Source organism: Sarcophilus harrisii, chromosome 3, assembly GCF_902635505.1.
Source record: "Sarcophilus harrisii chromosome 3, mSarHar1.11, whole genome shotgun sequence".
Classification (NCBI taxonomy): domain Eukaryota; kingdom Metazoa; phylum Chordata; class Mammalia; order Dasyuromorphia; family Dasyuridae; genus Sarcophilus; species Sarcophilus harrisii.
This window is the reverse complement of record NC_045428.1, coordinates 607,088,439-607,107,511: the sequence shown is the minus strand read 5'-3', so window position 1 is coordinate 607,107,511 and position 19,073 is coordinate 607,088,439. Positions and strand designations below refer to the sequence as shown.

At 35.1% G+C, this 19,073-nt stretch overlaps 1 protein-coding gene across 1 annotated transcript in view; it reads right to left on the bottom strand.

Moving 5' to 3' along the window:
- Nucleotides 1-19,073, bottom strand: part of LOC116423051 (zinc finger protein 260-like) — a 168,179-nt gene that overhangs the window by 90,384 nt on the left and 58,722 nt on the right. The gene's annotated exons all lie outside the window — the stretch shown is intronic.

The following is a 19,073-nucleotide window of genomic DNA, read 5'->3' as shown; positions in this document are numbered from 1 at the left end:
GGTTAAATGATTTTCTCAGAGTCCCATGGCTAAGAAGTGTTAAGTATTTGAGACCGGATTTGAACTCAGATACTCCTGACTTCAGAGCTGGTGCTCCATCCACTGTGCCACTTAGCTGCCCCCAGAATTTTTTTTCCCTTTAGCCCTAAGAATGAGAATGTAACAAGAGACTCCTCCATTTGAAACAATTCTATCAAATCATTATTTTTATAACTGCTTATAAGTTGTTCATTTTCCAATTCTGTTTTCCTTTTCTGTATAACTTGCTTTCATTGGGCAACAGTAATGAAAATAAAACCTATGTTCCAATGGCCTTCACTTTCTTACCTGATAATTTTTGTGTAACCTTTCTCAAGTTCCTTCTAACAATGTCATTTATACCAAAGTGAATCATTAGAAATTACAAGCATCCAGTTTGATAAGTCTTGGGAAGTTCTTGGTTATAGCTTGACTATGTGCCTCAGGAAGATAAAAATCTCTTCTATGATTTTGAGCTTGAGAAATAACTGCCTCTGTATGCCTGAGAAAGGATTCATGAGCTAAAACTATTCTTCCTTCTGTCTCTGACTCTTACAGCATGATTTATTACCTGATGATTTCTCTGGAGGAGAGAGATTTGGATGACAGAATAAAAGGAGCTCCAGGTGGGAAGACAACAAGCATTTATAAAGCATCCACTATGTGCTTGGAACTGTACCAAGTGTTTTACTGACATTATCTCACTTTATTCTCATAACAGCCCTGAAAGATAGGTGCTATTGTTATCTCCATTTTACACTTGAGGAAAGTGAGGCAAGCAGTAACTTTCCAAGAGTCACACAACTACTAAGTATATTTGAGGGCAGTTTTGAATTCAGGACTTCCTGATTTCCCAGTAGACTATCTCCTACATCACCTAGCTGCCTCTATGTGAAAAGGATAATGGTCCCACTCAAGTACATTTCTGTGGAACTTTGTGCAAAGGACTGTAAAAGTGTGCATACCCTGTGATCCAATAAAACCATTTCTAAGTCTGAATCTCAAAAAGACAGAAAAGGAAAAGGATCTAAATGCACAGAAATATCTGTAACAGCTCTTTTTGTGGTGGAAAAGAATAGGAAGTTGAGAGTATGCTCATCAATTGGAGAATTCCTGAACAAATTGTGGTGTAATGCCGAAGAAATGGAAGCAAGATAGAGATTGGAGAGCTTTTAATATTTTTTTTGGATTTCAGAGAAGGAGAGATTTTCTGAGACCAAAAGAACCATTTGGTCGCAGGGCTGATGTCTCAAAGCATTCAGCAGTGAATCTGAGTTTCCCATGAAATATATATACATGGTTCTAAGCAACCGGGATAGACCAGGTCAAGGGGGTAGAGTCCAAGCACTGAGAGGGGGACAGTCAATCAATCTACCTCTGACAGGTTGGGGATAAGACCATAAATTCCTACAAATTGGGAGGACTTAAGGAGTGTCCAACTAGAGCCAGGAATTCTGGAACTTAGAGATAGAGGATGCCAATTAGGTATCTGAGATAGGACATTGGTAGTTTTATGACTCTTTTGGAATGTCAGAGTGGCCAGCTACAGATTTAATTATCTCAGTCCTAATGGTCAGGAAGGGGGTGGTTTGCAACCAGTAGGACTGAGACAGAATAATTTAAGGAACTGAAGGAAAATAGTTCAGGGAAACTGAGGCAGGACAATTTAGGGAAATTGAAGGAGGACAATAAAAAGGAACTGTGGCACAAATCGGTATATGATGGTAATGAATATAATTGGGCTATAAAAATGATGAGTGATACTTCAGAAAGATCTAGAAAGACTAATCTGGCCTGACAGAAAGTGACCATAAGCAGGAAAACATTGTATACAGTAAAAACAATATTGTACAAAGAACTATGGATAACTTAACTATTCTCAGCAACACAATGATCCACGATAATTCCAAAGGACTAATGATGGAAAATGCTATATACCTCCAGAAAAAGAATAAATGTTGTATGAATATAGAATAAAGCATACTATTTTATCTTTCCTTCCTTCCTTCCTTCCTTCCTTCCTTCCTTCCTTCCTTCCTTCCTTCCTCTTTTCCTTCTTTCCTTCTTATCTTTCTTTTTATTTGAGTCTTCTTACAAAAAAAAAAAAAATACTACTCTGCAAATGTTTTACATAATTGCACTCATGTAACTTGTATTATTAATTGCTAATCATCTCAAGGTGAGGAAGGGAGGGAAGGAAGGAGAGATCAAATTTAAAACAAACCGTTTTTAATAGTTAAAAACATCCTTTTTACATGTAATTGGATTTTAAATGTATTTTAAGAAGAACATTTTAATAGGAAAAGAGACATATATCTGTAATAAATGACATGCGTGCTATAAGTTTTCACCCAGTATGCTATAGCACAGAATAATATCAATAAATAATAGAAGAGCACACAATCACATCCCTTATAGATTATAATGTGGTAAAACATGGAAGATAACACATAGAAAACATCCCTATTTCAGAGTTCTGGCCCATAACACATACTTAATGTAATGTAATGATGTAATCAATCTAGTTGGCATATACTTAGGGTAATATGGTGATGTAATGTTCTACAGCTGCACATGCTCAGTGTGGTGGCACATGCTCAGTGTGAGGTAGTGACATAATCATACTGGAGTATTTAAAGAGAAACTCAGACTCAGAACGCCCTCTCAGGAGCGGCTCTCAAATACAGCTCTCAGCCACAGACATAAGAGAAGAGGCCAGATTCCAGACTCCATCTTTGATCAGCTATGTGGGAGCTCTCCTGTCTCTTTCACTCCTCCAAGACCAAGGATTCAGGCTAATCCTGAGGTCCTCCAGACAGCTAGCCCCAGGCATTACACTTACCTGGGAAAGAATTTTGAAACATTGATCAAGGACTTGCTGGATACCAAACACTCTGCTTAGTGGTAGGAATGCAATCACATTTAGCCAAGATACTCCCTGCCATCAAGGAGTTTAAATTCAAATGGAATAAAATGGCACATAAAGAGGAGTTGGACGAGGGAAGGGAAGATGGAAGGCTTTGGAAAAATTCAGGAAAGGATAGGGAAGGAAAATAACTTCAAAGCTAACATATCAGACCTCAGGGAAAGAGAAGCAAAATTCAGGCAAACAACCCACAATAGCTCTCAATCTGTTCTCTTCTTTCTATTCATATTGTCTCTCTCCATCCTCATTTTTTCTTGCCCAGGGTCTGCCTTCCCCTTCTCCAGGACTCCCCTCCTACCAAAATAATCTTCTGAATGCACAAGCAGGAATTTGCAGGCCATTCCCTTTCTTCTAAACTTTGGATTATCGCCCATTGACTATTTGAAAATACAAGCCAGTCATATATCTCTGATCCCATTAAGTTTTCCATGCTTCTTACCTAGGAATATGCTTGTAAATGTTTAACAAACATTTCTTTTTCTAGTTTCCATTTAATCTTTACATTTTCTCCACCATTTTTCTAGATATCAGGAAATCCATAAAACAAATACCAACTTATAGCATTTGCTAATTTCTGAGTTATAAATGCTCACCCTAAACTTCACAATTATCTCTGGCTCTAAAATCCTCATCCTTCTTTTCACTTTATAATGAGACTTTGATTTTAGGTTTAGTAGTAAAGCTAATAAAATCAGATTTTGGCATGTAAATTTCATATGCTTAAGATATGTAGTCTAACATGAAGACTGACTGTATAGATCTGAAAGACATACACAGAGAGATAATTGATTTCCTGGGAATATCAGAGATGATCAAATGAGAGGATATAAAAAATAAGGAAGGCTAGCTACATAGATTGATTAATGGTAGATTGAAAGGGGAAGAAAAAACCGATAAGAAGGAATGCTGAGAGGCAGAACTAAGAGAATGTAGCAACCCCCCCCCCCAAAAAAAAGGAGTATCCACTGGATGTATGCCAAGAGAAGAAGGTGGCTAAAAATGTCAAATGCTATGGAGAGATCAAGAATCGTGTAGACTCAGGAAAGACCATCATTTTGTGTAGTTATCAAGTGTTCTGTCAATCTTCTTTTTTTTTTTTTTTTGGAGGCATTAAGGTATGTCTAATGTTTATTGCTGTTGTTGCATGAGCCATCAGGGCCCATGTCTCATTATCCAGCTCCCAGTCTGCTGGAGAGGAATCCTAATTTTTTTTTTAATAAAAATAAAGCTTTTTTATTTTCAAAACATATGTATGGATAATTTGACAACATTGGCCCTTGTATGCCTTGAGTTTCAGATTTTTTCTTCCTTCCCCTACCCCCTCCCCTACATGACAAGCAATTCAATATATGTTAAACATGTTAAAATATATGTTAAATCTGATATGTATAAACATATTTATACAATTCTCTTGCTGCACAAGAAAAATCAGACCAAAAAAAGAAAGTAAATGAGTAAGAAAGCAAAATGCAAGTGGGCAACAATAAAAGAGTGAAAATGTTATATTGTGGTCCACAATCAGACCCCACAGTCTGCTCTCTGGGTGTAGATGGCTCTCTTCATCACAAGATCAATGCAACTAGCATCAATTATCTCATTGTTGGAAAGACCCTTGTTCATCAGAATTGATCGTTGTATAATATTGATGTTGTCATGTACAATGATCTCCTGGTTCTGCTCATTTCACTTAGCATCAGTTCATGTAAGTCTCTCCAGGTCTCTCTGATATTATCCTCCTGACCATTTCTTATAGAACAATAATTTTCTTTAACATTAATAAACCATAACTTACTCAGCCATTCTCCAACCAGGGGGAATCCACTCAGTTTCTAGTTTCTTGCCATGATGAAAAGGGCTGCGACATGCGACAAACATTTTTACACATCTGCTCCCTTTCCTTCCTTTAAAGTCTCTTTGGCAGATAGGCCCAATAGAAACACTGCTGGGTCAAAGGGTATGCCCAGCTTGATAACTTTTTGAACATAGTTCCAAATTGCTCTTCAGAATGGCTGGATCTCAGATCAGTTCCAATTGATCAGAGATGAACAGAACCAGCTACACCAGTGAAAGAACACTGGGAAATGAGTGTGGACCAAATCAGCATTTGCACTCTTTCTGTTGTTGTTAGCTTGCATTTTTGTTTTTCTTCCCAAGTTATTTTTACCTTCTTTCTAAACCCGATTTTTCTTGTGGTACAAGATAACTGTATAAATATGAATACATATATTGTATTTAACATATACTTTAACATGTTTAACATAATCTGCAATCTACGTGGAAGGAAGGAGGGGAAAAGTTGGAACAGAAGTTTTTGCAAGAGTCAATGTTGAAAAATTATGCATGCATATGTTTTGAATATAAAAAGCTATGATAAAAAGAGAAAAAAAGATGAAAAAAAACCCCAAACAAACAAACAACCACCACCACCACAACAACAAAAAAACAGAATGGCTGGATCTGCTCACAATTCTACCAACAAGGTATCAGTGTCCCAGTTTTCCAACATTCCCTCCAACATTCATCATTATCTTTTCCTGTCATCTTAGTCAATCTGAGAGGTGTGTAATGATATCTCAGAGATGTCTTAATTTGCATTTCTCTAATCAATAATGATTTAGAGCACCTTCTCATATGATTAAAATTAATTTTAATTTCTTCATCTACAAATTGTCTGCTCATATGCTTTCACCATTTATCATTTGGAGAATGGTTTGGATTCTTATAAATTTAAGTCAATTTTCTATATATTTTAGAAATAAGACCTTTATCAGAACCCTAAATGTAAAAATGATTTCCCAAATTATTGCTTCCCTTCTCATCTTGTCTGCATTTGTTTTGTTTGTACAAAAACTTTTTAACTTAATACAATCAAAATTATCTATCTGGTGTTCAATTATGAGTTCTTCTTTGGTCACAATTTAATTTTTCTTCTCCAGAGATATGAGAAGTAAACTATTCTATGTTTCTCTAATTTGATCATAATATAACTCTTTATGTCTAAGTCATGAACCCATTTCAACCTTATCTTGTTATAAGGTGTTAGGTATGGGTCGGGCCCTGATTTCTTCCACTTTAGTTTCCAATTTTCCCAGCAGTTTTTGTCAAATAATGAGTTCTTATCCCAAAATCTGGGATCTTTGGATTGGTCAAACACTAGATTATTATAGTTATTGACTGTTTTGTCCTATGACCCTAACCTATTCTACTGATCAACTACTCTTTTTTTAGCCAGTACCAAATGGTTTTGATGACTGCTGCTTTATAATAAAATTTTAGGTCTGGTACAGCTAGGTCACCTTCATTAGCATTTTTTTTCATTAATTCCCTTGAAATTCTTGAACTTTTGTTCTTCCAGATGAACTTTGTTATTATTTTTTTTAGATCTGTAAAATAATTTCTTGGGAGTTTGATTGGTATGACACTAAATATGTAGATTGATTTAGGTAGTATTGTCATTTTTATTCTATTTCGCTCAGCCTTCCCATGAGCCCTTGATATTTTTTCAACTGATTAGGTCTGATTTTATTTGTGTGGAAAGTGTTTTGTACTTGTGTTCATATAGTTCCTGACTTTCCCTTGGCAGATAGATTCCCAGATTGTAAAGAACAGACCTCTGGAGAAGTATACTTGAAACAAAGTGTTAACTCAGAGGAATCGATAAGACAATGGTTATCTAGTTTAGCCTGGGAGTTCTCTAGTTCAGTATGATTGAAATGTTAAGATAATGATTCTCTAGTTTACATGTACTTAGTACTTAGTATAGTTCTACAAGCTTGACATCTATTCTACACAATTGACACCTAAGATGGTGCACTTATAATAGAATATAGAAGAGTCAACAAGGACTGGAAGAGAGACATTCACTACATTTCCCACCACTGTGGTAGCTGGCCTGTCCTCCTTCATTTGTCCACTGAGACTAAGGCCCATCTGAAGGACCTCCAGAAAGCTAGCCCAGGCCCCAGGCAAGGAGACAGACTGTGAAGGAGACCATAAAGAATTTGGATTTTATCCCTGGCTATTCTCTGATGAAAGACGTAAATGCCTATTCTGACTACAATCCTTTTCTCCTTTTGAAAGGTGTAATATTCTTCTCTAAATGTGTAATCTTCTCTTGTTGGGGTTTTCTTGGGGTATCTGGAGGCAGCCTTAGTTTCAGTTCAGTAATCACCCCAAATGCAGCCAGGTATTAAAGTCAAAATCCTTTATTGTCTCCTTCAAAGTCTTATCTCCTTCATTTGGGGCTCGGCTAGTTTTCTGGAAGCCTTCCTGGTCTTGGTTTCAGTGTTCTCCACAAGACAGCCTGCCACCACTTCTCTGTCTTCCTTAGTTCTGCCCAACTGTCTTCTCTGGCCTCTGAATCTTCTGGACTGAATCCTGGTTGAGACTCCTAGCTTATATATGCTCTCTTAAAGGTGTGAATTTTGTGGAACTCTAGTAAGTACTAAGTACATGTAATGAATTAGAGAACTGTTAAATACCATGCTAAATAATCATTGTCTCTATCAATTCCACTGACTTAGCATCTTGTTTCAAGTTCTGGTCCATAAGAGAAAGTTTGCCTCAATCAATACCTGTTACAAGTATCCAAAAGTGATAGTGCTGCTTAAATTATTCAGTATTTGGACCATGCTATGGGGGGAAAATAACAGCAAAAAACAAAAAACGGGGAATTGTTAAGGGACAGGTCAATTCTCCAAGAGCCTCCACAGGTGTGGATCATTATATCTGAAGGAGTTGAAAGACAACCTTTGCTGACACAGGTGTTGCAGACTGGGAGTGAGATAAACTGGAGTCAGAGGGAAGAGGAAAGAGGTCAGAATGGGAATGAAATAAATTGGAGTAAGAGGGAAGAGGAAAGAGGTCAGACAACGCAATGCCTCTCAGTAAAAAGGTCAGCGAACAGCAACTGCCTCTCAGTCCCCTTGTATCATCCTCTCACAAGAGGAGATCCATTCTGGGTTGGACCTCCAACAGCTACTGTCAGTTGGCTCCCGTGTATTCCAAAAGTTCTCCTGTGTATTCCAACACCAGATATTTTATATTATTGACAATTATTTTGAATGGAATTTCTCTTTGTATCTTGCTGCTGGACTTTGTTGGTAATATATAAAAATGCTGATGATTTATGTGGATTTATTTTCCTGAAACTTTGCTAAAGTTGTGAATTGTTTTTAAGTAGTATTTTAGTGGATTCTCTAGGGTTTTCTAAGTATACCATCCTGTCATCTGCAAAGAGTGATAATTTGGTTTCCTCATTACCTAATGTAATTCCTTTAATCTCTTTTTCTTCTCTTATTGCCAAAGTTAACATTTCTAATACAACACTAAATAGCCATGGTGATAATGGGCACCCTTGTTTCATCTCCAATCTAATGGTTCCAGTTTATCCCCATTACATATGATGCTTGCTGATGGTTTTTAATAGAGGCTACTGATCATTTTAAGGAAAATTCCATTTATTCCTGTACTCTCTAGTGTTTTTAATAGGAATGGGTTTTCAATTGTATCTCATGTATTTTTTGCATCTATTGAGATAATCATATGATTTTTGTTGGATTGGTTATTGATATAGTCAATAGTTTTTCTAATATTGAACCAGCTCTGCATTCCTGTTTTAAATCCTACTTGGTCATAGTGTATCATTCTGGGGATAACTTTCTGTAATGTAATTATTGATTGTGTCTATGATTGGGTGTTTCATCCATTCATTCTTTAGGATTGGATTATTTAATTTCCAATTAACTTTTGGTCTATTTTCTCCTGGCATTTTATTGCATGTGGTTTTATTGCATCATGTCTGAAAATGTTATTGACTTTTATATAAATTCCTTTGGTTATTAGCATGTCTCTCAAACAGAGCTTTAAATAGAAGGCCTCTTTCTCTCCTTGGTTCTAAGAGTTCTTGCAGCTTTGTCCTTTGCTTCTGCCTCTGCTTCCTTCAGCCTCCAGCCAGCACCAGGTGAAAGTTGAAAAATGAATCTGTCTTGCTTCCGAGAGAGGGCTTCTGGCTGAACTCACTTGATGCTCCTCTCTCAATCTAATTCAGGTGAATTGTCGACTGAGCCTCTGTCTGCTTTATATATAATCTCCCAAAGGTTGACTCCTCCCCCCCAAAGGTTGACTCCGAGGAGTAAGGGAAGTGTGAATTCACAAAGTTACAAAGTTAACTTTTGTGAATCTCCCATACTTGTGAATTCCAATGAGTACTTAAATACTTGTTGCTCTCTAAAGGTGTGAACACAAACATTATTGTCTCTCAGTTCTACTTAGTACCTTGTTTCTTCTGCCCCATAACATCTCCTTGTAAGACCAGATCAATCATACTGAATCATGCTAAATTAGATAATTATTGCCTCTATCAACTCTAATGACTTTACACTTTGTAACATAAGAGGACATTTAATATATTTTCCATTCAACAAGCACCTATTAAGTGTCTCTCATTCAATTTGCCCATCATGCTAGTGCTGGAGACTAAAGCCGAAAAGAAGAGAAATCACAGTTCCTCAGAAGCTAATATTTTTTGAAAGCCAATATATAAATCTCTATTTAAGAACCAACATCTCCTATTATGATTTACATAAAAAGGATCAGCTGGATGGCAAAGTGGATCAGTCATTAGTCTGGAGTCTGGAGAATATGAGTTTAAATCTGAATTCAGATACTTTATATTTCCTAGCTGTGTCTCCTAGATAAGCCACTTAACTCTTATTGTCTTGCAAAAGAAAAAGTAAAAAGTTAGATCTAAAGTTGAAGGGGACTTCAGAGGCTATTGATGGTCCTATCCTTCCCTGACATTCTCTTTGTCAAAGACCCCTCAGGAACCAGTTGATCTCGATTCTCTCTCATGCATCCTGTCACAGGAATCTGAAATGACCAGAAATGAATTAAAACATTTTGAGTCTGCTGTGCCAAGGTTACTCACTGAAAAAAAGGGGTGAGCAGATCTGAAGGAGTTGCAAGATAGCCTTTGCTGATACAGATGTTGCAGACTGAGAATGAGAAACTGGAGGCAGAGGGAATCTCTTTTGTGAATATGGCAGTTCCCTCAATCAGATATTTGAGCGTCAGTGCTTGGGAGGGAGAGGAGAGAAAAGAGGATACCTTACCTTCCAGGGGTAAACAACCCTGTTGATTCCATCTATATTGTATTCCATTTCTGATGTTACCAGGAACATTTCATGAAGAGCCCAAGCTATAGCATACACAGCATTGTAGATGATGTAACTCTGGTGAGACATAGTGTCTAAATAGCCCAAAAGTACTGTGTCTAAAGAAGCATTTGATAAACAGATCCATCCATCTTCCCCTTCATATTTACATGCACATCCAAAAGTTGAATTCCAGAAATTTTTAAGGAAAATATCCCCTGGGTGTTTGTCAGGGTGAATGGTTTTCAGATAAGGTTTAAACCCAGGAATCTTACTTGTCTGATCAGAAAATATCAGAGCCCCATGGAAATAACTGACAGAGAAATAGATATATATTTTTTAAATATCCCAGTCACTGCTAGTGATCCACACTCTTTGTAGAAGGCCAGGATGATTAATGGTAAACAGGCATAGGAGGGAATTTGCATCTTCATAAAGGGCAATCACATTGGCTTCAGAATCCAATGTTATGCTCAAGAAACTTGTATACAAAGTCAAATCCAATGGCGCACCAGGGACAATCTTTTCTATATAGGCCACACAGATATCATTCTTAGTCATTACTTCTTGAAGATTCCTGAGAAATTTCTCACTTCTTGAATCATCTGAGGCAACAAGACCCACCATTTGAAGTGCAATATTAATGGAACCATTGCAAGGGGTAAAGAAATGTCCTTGGGGGCCATGTGATAAACAGAAGGAAATTGAAGTGGGTCAGTTGTGAGTGGATCCAAAAGATCATAACTTATCTGAATAGGAAGCAAAAATAGCTTTTTTCAATTTAATGAGATTATTGTGGCAAAAATTCCCCCACTCCACCATTCTACATCTGAACCTGCTCTCTTCATTCCCTTCTATCTAGAATGGACTCATTCTTCATTTCTACCTGGTAAATTACTTCTGACTTTTCAGATCTCCATCCAGGATGATCCCTTTTATCAACCCTGCCCAATTAATTGATACAGATATGAGTATTTTCCACTTCTTTATATCTCTAGCATTGAACATGGACTTGAAACCATTAAATGTTTAATAAATGCACGGAGCATTCAATTGCAAAATTTTCAAAGCTCTGAAGGTCAAAATAGGCTGCTTGCTATAAGACATGATGAAAGGAACAATTCAGATCTCCTCAATCTTGGTGTTTTCTATTTCTTTTCTGAGTCACTTGAAAAGTAAGCTAGATACCCGAATTTCCCAAAGCTATTTGGGGGCAAAATTGTGGCAGACCCTTCAAGGCCTGCCTCTGTTTTTCAACCAGAATAGACTGAATTGAAATTATTATTTCCTACCTGTGGGAATTTATAGAGTTCCATTATGGTTCCCATGGAGAAAGTCGTTTCAGAAGTTCCTCCTCTAATGACCACTGCAGACTTACCCAACCTCTCACAGCCTCTCACAGGGAATGGCCTGTCCCTGGCCTGAGGGCCACATAAGGGAACTCTCCAAGGTTCTCTTATCATTATGACAGGCATTGTAGATGTGGAATCCCACAATAATGTTGGGTAACAAATTGAAGTTCCTGTTGATCTCTTCTACAGAAAACATTAAGGCGAGGACCTGATAATAGTGTTTGGGCAGCAATCTGCAATGGGAGGGAGATTGTCAGGAAGAAGGATTATTTCTGGTTCTACCCTCTCCTGAACAGGAACTGAAAATTCCAGAAGTAGAATTTCCTCAGCCACAAGAAGGTACAATTTTAGGTCCACAATATGTGGCAAGTTACCTTTTAATTCCATTTTGTAATGACATTTTTTTATCCTGAATAGTTTATTCTATTAATAGCAATGAGGCCTTTACTATCTTACCCATATGTGGTCTGAAACATCAGGAGCAGTATTAGAGAGTCTGCTCCCATTCACATTTATCACCACATTTACATCATTACTATAGCTAAAAGCTACCAGTTCATCTCCAAAAATTCCAAGCTATTATTCCATTCACTACCAATTTTTTAGATAATCAATTACTTAATTTTGAAAAAGTGGAACAATTTAGTACAATCATAAAAAGAAGACAATTTTTTTGAAAAATTGGTCATTTGGTAGAACTCTCATTAAAAAGATATTTCAATATAATCTCCAAATGTTCCATAACTTAGAATGGAAAATAATTAACATAATAAAAACTTAGAAAAATTAATAGTGATTGAGTGGCCAATAGCTGAATATTATAAAAAAAATATTGACCCTATGATCTTCAAAAGCAGGAAAATGAAGACATTGTCACTTAGAATTTACTCATCACTCATCACTATTGGATACATCCAAAACAATCGAACAGCATCTCAACAATGCAGTTCTCTCAAGATGGTATAATTTTCATTCTCTTTAGGAATTTTCCTCAGAAATTCTCAACTAAATAACAGTTAACTAAGTTCAACTCTCATTATTACTGACAGACAATTCAGTGATATTTCAGTAATGAAGAATCATTCTCTGCAGAAAAGTAGCTAAAGTGAATTGTCTTAGAGTATCTCATGAATGGCAGTTAAAACTAAGGCTGCTAGAATCATGGCTAATCTTTGAATTGATCAAATTTAAACTCATTTTGGTATACTTCAAAGAGCTGAATGACTTCATTGATAGGCAATGCGGTAATTCCTGCCCCAGACTCTCAATTCCAACCTGACTGAATTTTAAGAAATTATAGCATGATCCTTTCAAAAAAATAGACTAAGCATATAGATTTCTTCCTCATTATCCTGGTACATCCTAAGCAATTGCTTTCTAACATCTTCTCCAGATGGCTTACTTTTCATTTCCTTTAATTTCTCCAGCCTTTCAAATAAATACAGTTACTAAGTTTAAAGGTATATACCAAACATTGGACATATTATATAAATTAGTTCTTAAAGATATAAATTTTAATTGTCTTAATATCATGAATGGAAATTTAAATTATAGAAATTCAAGAACAAACATTTTAGAATACATATACAGTCGTTTTAAATGGAGAGGATTTATACCTGATGACAGGTAATCTCTAATCATAACTTGCAGAGCCGTCAAACCGAACCTTATAGTTCTTTAGTAATGATTTTGACAGTCCTTAATAGTTTGAACAGTTCACATATAGACTTGTATCTGATGATTATTGCCTGGCAAACCCATGTGAGATGGCCTTTGCTACATAGTTTCCTTTCTATGTGGTAATACAATCTCACCTGAGGATTAACCATCAGACTTGGGAAAGTGGACTCATATCTAGAGGAATCTTTTCTTCTAGTTCCACAATACTTAAACCAAATTTATTCTTTGATTAGGAAAATATAATTTAAACTATCGAAAACCAAATTCAATGAAACGAAAGAGAGAAAATTAAAGAAAGGAAGAGTCCAATGGAAATTTTATAAAGACTAATGGAAAACAAGTATATGATATGATGAGATGCCGGATTGTTAAGATAAAATTAAAGTTGAGAAGAATTTTACTATTGGAAAAGGAAAGAAGAGAAGTTTTGCTTGACAGGTAGTTATAGCCTGACTGGCTAAACTAATTTGGTTAAGTCTTAGTTAGGTTCATTTTTTGACAATCTGATTGGAATGTCCCTAGAATTGTCAGATATCATTATTTAACGGTATTATACATTTGGATACTTTATAACTTCAGTATTTGGCCTTAAGCCAGTAACTTTACAAGCAGCATACCCTTTGGTTATAAAATGTTAAATTTGATCAATTAAAATTCAGATTTAGACTAGTTAAAACTCATAGAGATATCCAAAATATTTAGATACTTTTTGTAGAGAACTATTCTATTACGAAATATCACTGATTGACTTAAGAAGTGGTTTAAGTAATTTAATGAGAATTTGATTTAAATTAAAAGAAGAAAAATATCCATCTTGGGAATTACATTGTTAATAGGACTTATTTGTGGACTCCAAAATATTGTATAAATTTAACATGTTTATTTTCCTTTTGAAATATAGGATCAAAGTTTTTTATTCCAATAATTGTAATCTGTTAGTTTTATCAGTTCTTGTGGATTAAGAATGTTTCCAAATAGCTACATACCTTTATGAATTTCATTCAACTTTTGGAGTATCAAATTGATAAGTTTAGATTTGCAATCCAAAGGAGCCCTTGTCTAGCTGCTTGAACATGGATGCCCATCAATTGAGAATTTTGTATTGTGTAGAATTTATATTATTATGAATATAAATGTCACAATTTGTAATGAGAAGTTGGTTAGATTAATTATTTAATGAAATTGAGAGGAAAATCCAAGAGATCATTAATATAACTCATCTGAGAAATGCATTGTAGATGAGTTTTTTTGGAAAATAATCATTATATAATATGGCAATTAGTACAATTCAAATTTTCTGGTTAAGATCAAAACGTTGATTTTTTTTCCAATTCCTTGGTTAATCTATTTTTCTAATGCATTTCACATGTGACAAGGATTTAGAATGCTTGATTGCACAACCTTGTACTGATTTCAGGCTTTTAATGTAAGGTCACTTGCCATCTAAGGAGAGATGGAGTGGAGCCAAGATGGAGAGAACGATCATGACTAGTTATTTAAATACCTGGTTGATCTTTAGATGAAATACTATGTATGAAATCAAATTAGAAAAGAAGATCAGCAAGACTAGCAAGATGGCCAGAAGACCTCATGATTGGGTTGTAAACCTCTCTAGCAGAACAAACATGGAAGTTGTAGACAGAACGGAAATGGTGTTCCATTGAGATTCCAGGAGGATACCATAGTTTGCAATGTTGTTCATGATAGGTCAGAGGAAGTTACACAGAGGGAAAGGTAGACCATGAATGCCAATTTACAGAACGGCGATCCTCCCCACTGGAATGACAAGATCACACCCAGTTGCATGCATAGCAAAGTCACTGAGATTACAAATGGAAAGGTATATGTCCAAATGCCATTCAGGAACCGGCCACATCCACTAGTGGGGAGTATCCCAGGCATCACTGTCGCAGTAGTCCATTTCCACAACTGCCTCTTCTGTAGCTGCTCATCTCAGGACAGCCAGTTCCATGGCCTCTGTAAGACTACTTTGTCAAGCAAACATTTTTTACTTTAAAGCATGATAAAGAAGAGCCATTCACCACTACCATCTTTCCATTCTGAAGAAGCGGTTCTCAACCTGTAAAGGCAGACCCAAGGGTATATCTTGAATATAATCGCACAAATCCATAAAGTTTTAATTGAAAGAACAGATTTCAAACAGATCTAATAGCAGAAGTTTAAGGAACAAAAGGGAATATAACTCCTGCAATAGGACATCCTAGAAAAATTATAAAGACCTTAAAAAGAAAAATGGAAAGGAAAAAGGTCAAGAGTTCAGGAAAGTAGGATTTAATTCAAAGAAAATAAACATTTAAAAACTTGAAATGTAATGAATAAAAACCATTTAAAATCATGGAATAAAAAATTTAAATGAAAATTAAAAGAAATAGAACAGGAATGTAATGAAAAGAATACCTTTAGAAAAAATCATCAATGCAAAACAAATGTAAAAACAGACTAATTAAAATATTACTTAAAACAACAGCGAAAATGAATATTCATTAATAATGTAATCAATTGACCCCAAAAACAAAATAGAAAAAAAAGACTTGGAAAATTCAGCGAAAATAAAGAGAAGATATCTAGATTATGGACCTAAAGTAGATGAAAGATTCTGACAATTTGAAAAACCCAAAATATCTTATAAATTATGCTAATCAAAATTAAATAGAAAATATCAAGCAGCGAAAAAATTCCAACGTGAATAGGCCCAAATAAATTCCAAAAATTGATAAATTTGAATTATATTAGAAAATATGCAAAACTGAATAGCCAATATAATATCCCAATAAGTGACATTTTTCCAGGAGCTGACATTCAGAAAAAGGCTTGGAATCTATTATTTCTGAAAGGACAGACTTAGATGAGCCAACTCATTTCCAAGATTGTGCATTCTTCCAGGAAGATGATTTCGTTTAAACAGTTAAATTTATTGTCTTTGAAAACATGCTTTGTGCATTGTGAATGTAAAATTGTGACGGAAAACCATTGAATGATAATTTTTGTTTTGGAAATTTATTTAATTTTACCAAGGTTTCTTGAATCCTGATGAGTTTAAATAGGTAAGGAAAATATTCCTTTTAGGAATATTCCAACTTTACATTCCAGTTCCAATCAACTGGTTTAATTAGCTTTTTTTGGAAGATTCATCTTATGCCTTTTGGGCAAAACTTTTTATTCCTAGCCACCAGAGAACTTAGCAATTAGCAATTAAGTATGGATTTCTTGGAAATTTACTAAGGAAATTTCATTTTCTTAAACTTAGTATATTCCAATTACAGTAATTTGAGAATATTGAAAAGTCAAATGTTGAACTTAAAACCTATTCCTTTAATAATGTATAAGTTTAATAAATTTTCTTATATTTTGTTATGCAGTTTTCCTCCTCTGTTTCTAAAGGTTTTGTTGAACTGGATGAACCACATCCCTTATAATTCTCAAGTATGACATTGAGAACAGGATGGTTGGTCAATCTACGCGCAAAACAACCACCAGTTTTCCCTACTTGATCTGTCAAGTTGAATCCATGCTGCCTCCAGTCAGTCTGTCCTAGAATTCCTTATAGGTCAAGCAGGCGAAGCTGGGTGATTTCTGGGTTGATGCAGCAAAAAGATATTCCTGAAAGAACAACTATTGCTGTTATCAATTTCCCAGTTTCAAACATCTGCAGATTTGAATAAATGGAATTTTCTTTTCCATTTGGGACTGTTTTCTGACAACTGGTCTCAACTAATTCAGAGGTTATAAATGCCGCTTAGGATGAACCTTGTACAGGAACCTGAAATATTTAATAATTAGCTAATATTTAATTGCCTTTATTTTCCTTAATGTTAAAAATTTTATAATTATTATTTATTTTTCCATTCTTTATTTGGAAATATTTTGTGAAATATAGTATTTGAAAATATTTCGGGTTCCAATTAAATGGGAACTATTCATTAATTTATTGGATTCTGAAAATTTTGTAAAATGGTATTTGCAAGATTAAGCTGGTTATTTAGAATGATTTTAAATCTTTTTACCAAATAATAAATTCTTACCATGCTACTTTTAAATTGCCAATACTCAATTTACTGAATCTCTGGGCTCCCAATTGTCAAGGAGCCTATTCCATATTTTAAAAAATTAAAATTAATATTGCACATAGATGAAAGAAGAATTTAGGAAATAAAGAAGAAGAGGATTTTTAATAATAAAATAAATTAAGCAATTTAATCTTATTATTTTGATAAAAAGTATAATATCCAATGCATTCCTTAACAACTTTTGGATACCATCTGGGAACAAACTCAAATTTTAAGATATTTAAACAGTATAAATTAATACTATGAGATGTCCCAAGAAATAGATCCTATATATGAATTTCATTATAAAAGATTTCTAAACAAGATTTTAATCATTGAATTTTTTGAAAAGTGATTTTAAATGTTTTTCCATATATACACTTTTGTGATCAATCTTGGCATTTAGGGCAAACTTAAACTCATTTTGTGATCTTCCCATCAATCCTCAAGATGTAATCAGGTACTGCCAAAGAACTTCCATCATCCATAGTCTGTTCAAAGTAACCTAGGAAGATCCAAGTGAATGCCTTTCATGCTTTATCATATTTTTCTCTAGGAAATTTTGATTAAGTACTAAGTGCAGTGAAGCTTTCCATTTATGAGTTTTAATTCTCCCATCATCATCCAGATAAATTAAAAAACTTAAACAGAACTTACTGTCATCTGAATCCTTTTCAAGAAATTTGACATGCTAAGGCTTCTGTCCAAGTTTTTTGCATGTTTCCAAGACTTTCAGCTCTGGAAATCATTTAATATAAGTTCTGAATGATTTCCTGATTTTGAATGAGTTTTACTCAGTGAAGTTCTCCAATTATCTGAAGATTTTATCAGTGGATTCTATGATCAGAGTGGACGTTATTAACTTTTCCTTTCTAAAAGAAGGTTTCTCAGTTGGATTTCTGTGATGGATTTCGAGTTACTAAGACTTTCATTAACTTCAAATTTTCCATTGGTTTCTCGATGTGATTCTGATGAAGCAAAGATTATATTAAACTTTCCAGTTACATTCATAAGGCTTTCCTGTGGATTCTCTTATGTATCAAGATGGGTGCCATGAAAGCTTTCCACATTCATTAATAAAGGTTTTCTCTCATGGATTCTTGATGGACAGCAAGGTAAGATGATCATGAAAGCCTTTCCACTTATTACTTCATAAGGCTTCTCTCAGTGTGGATTCTCTGATGAACTTGAAGGGAGGAGAGCTTTTGAAACCTTTCACATTTATTCATAAGCTTCTCTCCAGTGTGGGTTCTTTGATGACTACAAGGCAGGAGCGCTTTTGAAAGTTTCCATTCATTACATTTATAAGGCTTCATCCATGTGGATTCTCTGATGATCTTCAAGGGAGAATTCTGTGAAAAGCTTTCCAATTGTTACATTTATAAGGCTTCTCTCCAGTATGGATTTCTTGATTATAAGGAGGGCTTTGTGAAAGCTTTCACATCATTCTATAAAGGCTTTCTCCAGTTGGATTCTCTGATGGTAAACAAAGTAGGGATCCATAAACCTTTCCTACATTCATACATTTCCAGGCTTCTCTATGTATTAAGGGCTGTATAAAAAGGGCCTTTCAACTTTCCATTCATTCATTTATAGGCTTCTCTCTTGTGTTCTGATGTACTACAAGAGGAGCGCTTGTAAAGCTTTCACATTCATTACATTTATAAGGCTTCTCCGGTGATTCTCTGATGTGATAAAGGGAGAGGTTTGAAAGCCTTCCATTCAACATTAATTCCATAGGTTCTCCAGTTAGGGAGTTTCTTATGTGAAACTTTCCACATTTTCTAAGGCTTCTTCTCCAGTGGATCTCTGATGAGCTCTCAAGTGTGGATTCTCTGAACTTTCCAATTCAGGTGATACTTAAAGCCTTCCCAGT